The sequence below is a fragment of the Narcine bancroftii genome, chromosome 3 (assembly GCF_036971445.1).
Source record: "Narcine bancroftii isolate sNarBan1 chromosome 3, sNarBan1.hap1, whole genome shotgun sequence".
Lineage (NCBI taxonomy): Eukaryota > Metazoa > Chordata > Chondrichthyes > Torpediniformes > Narcinidae > Narcine > Narcine bancroftii.
This window is the reverse complement of record NC_091471.1, coordinates 39,210,475-39,219,671: the sequence shown is the minus strand read 5'-3', so window position 1 is coordinate 39,219,671 and position 9,197 is coordinate 39,210,475.

Here is a 9,197-nt window from a genome sequence, read left to right as displayed (position 1 = left end):
TTAAAGCATTATATAAAGGACCGTTAGCGAAAGTGACAGTAAATGGACATGTATCAAAGCAATTTAACTTAAGCAGGTCAACGCGGCAGGGATGCCCACTATCACCTTTATTGTTTGCGCTAGCTATAGAACCACTAGCAGAATTGATAAGAATAGATAATAATATAAAAGGAATAAAAATAAAAGACAGGGAATATAAAATCAGTCTATTTGCGGATGATGTTATAGTGTACTTAACAGAACCAGAACTATCAATAAAAGAATTATATAAGAAATTGAAGGAATATGGAGAAGTGTCGGGTTACAAGATAAACGTAAATAAAAGTGAAGCAATGCCTATGAATAATGCGGATTTCTCAAAATTTAAGAAGGAATCTCCATTCAGATGGCAAATGCAGGCAATAAGATACCTAGGTGTACAAATAAACAAAAATCTAGGCCAATTATATAAATTCAATTACAATCCACTAATGAAAAAATTACAGGACGATTTAGAGCATTGGAAAGATCTACCACTAACACTGATAGGAAGGATAAACTGTATTAAAATGAACATTTTTCCAAGGATATTATACTTATTTCAGGCATTGCCAATACAACTGACAGAAAAATTCTTCAAAGAGTTAAAGAAAATAATAAGGAAATTTTTATGGAGAGGGGGGAAACCGAGGATAGCACTAGATAAATTAACAGAATGGTATAAACAAGGAGGCTTACAATTGCCAAACTTCAAAAATTATTATAGAGCCGCACAATTAAGATACGTATCAGATTTTTATCAAACAAGGGAAAAACCAGACTGGACGAGATTAGAATTAGATAAAATAGGGGAAAAGATACCTGAACACATATTATATAAATGGGACGAAAAATTGGTACAACATAGAACTTCTCCAGTATTACATCATCTCCTCAATATTTGGAAGAAGATACATGTAGAAAGAAATAAAACAAATTATCAATTACCAAAACTAATACTGACGCAAAATAAGCTACTCCCTTTTACAATAGATAACCTTTTCTTTAGAGAATGGGAAAAAAAAGGGATTAAAAGAATAGAAAATTGTTTTTCAGGAAGTAGATTCTTATCCTTTGAACAAATGAGAGATAAGTACAATATAACTGGAGATACAGCGCTGGCATATTACCAACTGAGATCCTACTTGAAGGATAAATTAGGAAGCAATTTGAGTTTACCAGAGGGAAGTAACCTTGAATATGTGATTACAGATACAATGTTAATCAAAAGATTTATAACAAATATGTATATTAAACTGCAAGAAAAGGAGAATGAGGAAACAAATGGTAAAACTAAACAAAAATGGGAACAAGATTTAAATATAAAGATAAAAAAGGAAACATGGGAGAAATTATGTTCTGGAACGATGAGAAATACAATAAATACGAGGCTACGTATGATACAATATAATTGGTTACACAGACTATACATTACACCGCAAAAGTTAAATAAATGGGACCCAACAGTATCTGATAGATGTTTTCGATGTAAAAAAGAAATGGGAACAACAATTCATGCAATCTGGACATGTGAGAGAGTAGAAAAATTTTGGGATGATCTCAATCAGATATTAAATAAAATAACAGAAAACAATATACCAAAGAATCCAGAGATCTTTCTCCTAAGTAACATAAAAAACAAAGAATTTGGAATTGATTTGGAAGATGCACAAAAAAGATTTGTTAAGATAGCCCTAGCCGTAGCAAAAAAATGTATTATGTCAACCTGGAAATTGGAAGATAATTTGAAAATACAACAATGGTATATAGAAATGAATAAATGTATTCCATTAGAAAAAATAACATATAGTTTAAGAAATAATATTGAAATATTCGAACAAATATGGGAGCCTTACATTAAATACAATAGCGAAAACCTACCGGGGACAAACATTACCTAAGTTGATGGAAGGAGAAGGAAAGAAAAGAATGGACTCAGTAGAATTTCTGGTGTATTTTTGTTGAATGACAACATTGTCTGACTGGTTTAATGCAACCTAGATTGTATACCTAAAATGGATGAGGGGGGGGTGGGGGTGGCCTGGGAGGAAGGAGGTGGGGGGGAGAAAAAGTCACTGTATATGTGTGAAAAAGAAAAAGTGTATATCATGGCTAATGTGATTTATGGTGTGGAAAAAAAAAAGCAGGTAGCCCAGATGGTGAGGAACTGCATGCAGTGTCAGACCTCCAAGGTCTAGCACCATGTAAAGGCCCCAGTACAGCAGTTTGACTCCACAGCCAAGAGGTTCGAGCACAAATAAGTTGACATTGTGGGCCCTCTGCTGGTGTCCAGGGACACCCATTATTTGTTGACAGTAGTTGACTGCGCGACGAGGTAGCTAGAAGCCATCCACTGAGGGTCACATCCACCGAGACCTGCGCCAGGAACCTACTCGCCCATTGGATTGCCAGATTCTGGATCCCGGCACACATGACAAGTGACAGGGGAGCCCAATTCACATCACCCTCTGGTCACAGCTGGCAAACCTCTTGGAGATCAAGCTCCACCACACCACCACATACCATCCCCAAACCAACGGCCTAGTGGAGTGCATCCACCGGCACCTAAAGTGAGCCTCATGGCTCGCCTTACCAGTCCCAGCTAGATGGACAAGTTGCCCTGGGTCCTGTTCGGCATCAGAACAGCTCCGAAAGACCTACAGGTATCATCCATGGAGTTGATCTTCGACGCGCCGCTGTCACTACCTGGGAAGTTCTTCGGCCCGAGCACCGGCCCCGCCACCAAGAATCAGACCTTGCTGGCAGACTTGCGGGGTAAGCTTGCCTCACTAGCGCCCCCACTACCATCCCACCATGTGTCCCCAAGTAGCGGGCCGCGGCCAATTTAGTTTTTGTCTGGTGAGGTCCACACACCACATCCCTGCAGCACCCCTTCAAAGGCCCCTACAAAGTCCTGCAATGCTCAGGCAAGACATTCACCTTGGACATCCAGGGCAAGGGTGAATTTGAATTGTCCACAGTCAACCGACTCAAGGCGGCACACCTGGACCTTAGCCAGTTGGTAGCAATGGCCCAGCCAAAATGATGAGGTCGGCACCCAGGTTCTGGGGGGTGGCTGTGTGGCGGCACACATCCTCATGGCGAACTGCCCAGCTTGTACCACCGCACCGGCAGGACAGCCGCGAGAAGATGGCGCCGTCGGAGAACCTCCATTCCATGTGGGTTTGAGCAAGGCGCGTACCTCGGGCAAGCATGGTGATGTCACCACTGACGCAGGTGTAGAGCTCGTGCCGCCCTTAAAAGGACGTGCACGAACTTTGAATAAATCAGTTCGTTGAAACCCCCAACGTGATCATGGTGCATTTCAATCTGTGTAGCAGCTGCTACAGTCTGCTGATAATATAGCTAAATTAATTAGTTTAATACTTAATTCTCAGAGACAATTGGATTTAGCATTAGTTTTATCAGTAGATGCAGAAAAGGCTTTTGATAGATTAGATGGAATAATTTATTTAATGTTTTACAAAAATTTCAATTTGGGTCAAAATTTACTAATTGGATTAAAGCTTTATATAGAAATCCTTTGGCTAAAGTAGTTACCAATGTACAACTTTATCCTTCTTTTTCATTACCACAATTGGCTAGACAAGGTTGTCCTTTATCTCCTGCATTGTTTGTTTTAGCGATTGAGCCGTGGGCACAATCAATAAGACAAGATGTTGGTATTAAAGGAATTAAAGTGAATAAAGAGGAGTATAAAATTAAATATAGATTATCTATTGATTTATATAACAGATCCTGAAAATTCTTTAGTTTCTTTATATAAAAAGTTACAAGATTATGGAGAAATATCTGGTTATAAAATTGATTGCAATAAAAGTGAAGTTATGCCGTTAGTAGAGGGAGATCATGATTGTTGTAAACGTGTAGCTCAATTTAGGTGGACATATAATGCGATTCAATATTTAGGTATTAGAATTAAATTATTTAATAAAATTAAAGATGATTTAAATAGGTTGAATGATTTACCTATTACTTTAATAGGAAGAGTGAATTGTATTAAAGTGAGTATTTTTCCAAGGATTCATATCTTTTTCAATCTATTCCTTGTTTAGTATGTCAAAATATTTTTAATGACCTTAATTGTGAGGAAATTTTTACGGAAGGGAAAAATGAATAGGGTAGCTTTCGAGAAATTAACTTGGAAATTTGAATTAGGTGGTTTACAACTTCCACATTTTCAGAATTATTATAAAGCTGTGCAACTGAAATTTATTAATGCAATGTTTGATTTAAATAAATCTTCTATTTGGGCAAATATAGAGTTAGATAAAATTGATGAGAAGTTAATGTCTGAATTTATTTATAAGTAGAATTCAAAATTATTAATTGGTAAGGATCCACCAATTTTGAAACATTTAACTGAAATATGGAATAAAATTGATTATCAGATAGGTGGGAAGGGAAAGATCTCAGTAAAAATGCCTTCATATCAAAATAAACTTTTTCCTTTTACTGTAAATAATCAGTTTTTAAAGATATGAAATCAATTGGGGATTTTAAAAGTTGAAGATTGCTTTGAAGCAGGGAAGTTTTTTATCTTTCGATCAAATGAAGGAGAAGTTTCAAGTTCCCAGTAATACTTTTTAATTTATTATCAGTTTTAAACTTTTTATTGGAAAAATTAGACCAAAGTTTAAAATTACCTAGACAGTCTGCTTTTAGAATTATTGCTTACAAAGGAAGAAATGAATAAATTTATTTTTGAGATGTTTAAGTTGTTACAAAATAAAATGCCTAAGTTGTATGTTCATAAATCAAGAATGAACTGGGAACTTCAGAAAATAAAGAAATTTGAATTAATTTCTTCAGATTTATGTTTTAGATGTGGACTTGAACTTGTTCTAAGGTTAAGGATTTTTGGATACAAGTTAAATTGTTTTTGGAGCGAGTATTAAAAGTAAGTTTACCACTTGACCCAAAGTTATTTTTATTGAGGGACATTAAGTTGATTGCTTTAGGATTGAGATTGACTATGTACTAAATTGAATTTTTACGGTTGGCTTTGGCTGTTTCTAAAAATTGTTTGGCTATTACTTGGAAATCTGATTTAGCTTTAGGAATGCAAAGATAGCATATTGAAATGAAATCCTGTATTCCTCTAGAAAAGATAACATATAATTTGAGGGTTAAATATCATTTTTTTGTAAAAGTATGGAGCCCATATTTCAAAACTTTTGGTATTAAAATTTAATCTCCTGGTCTGCTCCGGTGGATGTCTCGGAATTTGATTATTTGTTGTTTTTAAGTGATGATCTCCTTTCTTCTTTCTTTGTAGGTGGGTAGAGGAGGAGGGAGGGTGTTAGTTGGGAGGATGAGGGAGGTTGGGGAGATTTTATCAATATGTTATAATTAATGTCATGATTTAAAATTGTAAATTAAATATTTTAAAAATAAGTCATAATTCGCAAACTTGACTATCCAGCATTACTCACAATAGTCTAGCTTAAGCTTCATCAGAATGTGAATCAATGGTTTATTGTCCGTCCAGACTGTGAATTTGTGGCCTTTCAGCCAGTCATTGAACTTGTCCCAGTCTGACCATTTCAAAGCCAGAAATTCTAAATGGTGAGCCAGGTAATTTATTTGGAACTCAGATAACAACTTGTTGGCAAAAGCAAGCTCTGGCTCATTCTTCTCCCTATGGAATTTGAGACAGAACAGCTCCTATGCCATCCAAAGAAGCATCAATAGACAGCATGAAGGGTCAGGTGAAGTCAGGATGAGCCAGGATGCCACTGAAAACCAGTGACGACTTCAGATTTTCAAAGGTCTTTACCTGCCCCAGTGTCCAGTCAGACGCACACAATTTCCTGCTTGACAATTTATTTTAATGACGCTTGCCTTTTCTTTTTCCACCCTTCAACAAGTCAAAGAATGGCTTGGTGATGGCAGAGTATCTGGGCACGACGTGTTGATAGCAATTTATCATCCCTAAAAGGGTCTTATCGTGCCATCAGGTTCCATGAGGTCAGTACTTGTCATGTTGGTGATTTTTTTTCCACCTTACTGGGGACAGTTGAAACACCATTCTCATTTATAATGTGACCGAGAACTCCTGAAGAAGAAGCACTTTTTGGGTGCCAACTTCAAATTCTGGCACCACAGTCTGTCAAACACATCTGCAGGCGCAGCAAGGCAATCTCTTCATTGGGTGCAAACACAACAAATCATCAAAATGGCATAGCAGACTCAAATAGTTTTGGTCCCCAAAAGCGCTGGTCTTCAGGTTTTTACAGAATTCTGTGTTGTGTATTGGCCTATGTGTTGTGTGGTTTTATGTTAAAAATTAACAGTTTGCCTTTAAGAGGCAAGGTGAAGGTAGACTGCTGAGAGAGTGGGAGACGGACTGAACATGTGCAGAAAAATTATCTAAAAATTTCTGGACTTGGACAATAATCCACCACTGGGGGTGCTGTGGAGTGGAAGAAGGCTCAGAGCATGAGTCATGGTCCGGAGGACAGTTTAGAATGTTGGGATTTCAAAAAGGATGAACATTCTAAAGGTAGCCAGAAGGATCTGGACCAAGCCAGTTGTTCCTCTCTCTGCAAGCAACACAAGAACACTTTGAATTTTGTGCTCTCTCTTTCTCAAAGATCTTTTAGCTTCAGTTTACCAAACAAACTGAATTTTGTTTATGATCTTTGCTTCGGTTGTGATCGAAGTTTTATGAGTCTTGTGTGTTTTGTGTTTGTTTTGTGGCTAAGTTTTTCTGTGGGCTGGTTGGAAATATAACTTAGACTTTAATTACATATGTTATATTTAGGCTGGGGAATGTATTAGTTTTACACTGTTATAGGTATTACCATAGTAACCAGTGGGCATTGTTATAAAAGGGGGAATTTTGAATTAAAGTTCGAAGGTGAATTTTTTTAAATAAAGTAATTGTTCATCTTTACCCTTGTGTGATATGCCTTCTTTGTGGTTGCTGGATTGATCTTGTAACATAATTTGGGGATATCATCCAGGAGTAAACCAATTAAGAAGCTTTAGGGGCGATTGACTTGTGTTTAGTTATCAGTTGTCGGAGTTTGACTCAACCTCCAACTTGAAATTAAAAATAATCAGTGAGTGTATAAATCACCAGCAGAAAAACCAGCAACTATGAATATTGACTCGTTCATAGCTAACCCTTCAGTGGTTAATTTAAAAATGGCTAAAAAGACAGAACTGATGATTATAGTTGGCAAGTTAAAACTTCTTACAGTAAAAACTGGGATGAAAAAAAAGGAAATTGCCCAAAATATTTTGTTAAGCACTATGTAAGAAAGGGGGTATTTGAAGAAGCTGCATTAGAACAGTTTCCAAAGGAGAAAACTTCAGAGGAAGAAATCTTGGCTTTGAGAAAACTAGAGTTAGAGGAAAAAAGAGAGGCAGAAGGGAAAGCCGAATGGGAAGAGGTAAGGCAAGCAGAAATGGAGGAGAGAGAGAAAAAATGGAAGCATGAGCTAGAACTAGCTAAATTAAAGCTGATCCTAACCCAAGGAGAGGGAGAAGCCCAAAACCCATGTGCTGGTCAGGAGGAGAGGTTTCTGGTCAGTAGAGAAGTGAGGTTAGTTCCTCCATTTGAGGAAGCTGAAATAGACCAGTATTTTCAGCATTTTGAGAAAGTAGCTGTAAATTTAAAATGGCCACCAGATCAGTGGTCACTCCTGCTACAAAGTGTTCTTAAAGGGAAAGCCCAACAGGTGTACTCGTGTCTCATGGTACAAGCAGCTGATTACAAATTTGTAAAGCAGGCTATATTTTGATCTTATGAACTAGTCCCAGAGACTTATAGACAAAAGTTCATAAGTTTAAAAAAAGCAGCAACACAATCTCAATTGGATTTTGCTTATAAGGTTGTGTGTTTTGATCAGTGGTGTGTCGCAATTAAAGTAGAAAACTGATTTATTGAGGGAAATCATTCTGATTGAGGAGATTAAAAATTGTGTTCCTGATGATATTCAAGTGTACTTGGCAGAGAATTGGCTAAATTTGCAGAGGAATATGCTTTAACCCACAAGTCTAAGTGGATACCAGGGAAAGCCTTTCAAAGGAATACTGCTGATAATCCAAGTAGAGTAGAAAGAAAATCTAGAAGTGAAGTTAAAGGACGAGAGGAAGAAAAATGGGTGAAGCAAAAATTTTTGAGTGTTATTTGCCACTATTGTAAGAAGTTAGGGAACATAATAGCAAATTGTCCTGTACTGAAAAGGAAGAAAGAGAAAGGGCTGTTTCCAACTGCCTGTGTTCAGAGTGAGAAAGTTAGGGATATTTTTAAACCATTAGTGACTGAAGGTTTCATTTCGGTAAAAGAAGGATCCAATCAAGTGCCAGTTAAAATCCTGCGAGATACTGGAGCAGCCCAATCGCTTGTATTAAGCAACATTTTGAATTTTGGTGAGGAGACCGATACTGGAGATGTGAATTTAATTAAAGGCATTGGTGGTGAAGCAGAGTCTACACCTTTGCATAGAATAGTGATGAAATCAGACTTAGTTAATGGCCCGGATACGATAGGGATAAGATCAAGTCTGCCGGTGGATGGAGTTTCTCTTTTGTTAGGGAATGATTTAGCAGAGAGTAAAGTCATACCTGCGGTGAAACTCACAAGTAAGCCATTGGTTTATGAGTCTGAGAAGGATTTGGAAATCTACCCTGTGTGTACCATGACTAGAGCCATGTCTAGAAAAAAGGTAGAGGTAGAGAAAGTCTGTGAAGATCCTGTAGTGGAGGCAAGTATTGAGAACAAACCTAAGGATCCAGCTTTGCTGTTGTCAAGAGAAGAATTAATAGCTAGACAAAAGCATGATCCTGATCTTGCTGGGATAAAAGGTAAGATTCTGTCTAACCAGGAAATTGAAACTGTGCCAGGAGGTTACTTTGTTCAAGATAGAATATTGATGAGAAAGTGGAGACCACAAGTGATACCTGCCAGTGAAAACTGGGTGGCAGTAAGGCAAGTTGTAATTCCCAAAACTTACAGGAATGAAATATTAAAGTTGGCTCATAGTCATCTTGGAGTGAAGAAGATGGTAGAAAAGATAAGGAAATAATTTTATTGGCCATAATTAAGAAATAATGTTGTGAACTTTTGTAGAAACTGTCACACTTGTCAACTGGTGGGCAAGCCTAATCAAGGACCACCAGTAGCACCTTTACAACCCATCCCTGCT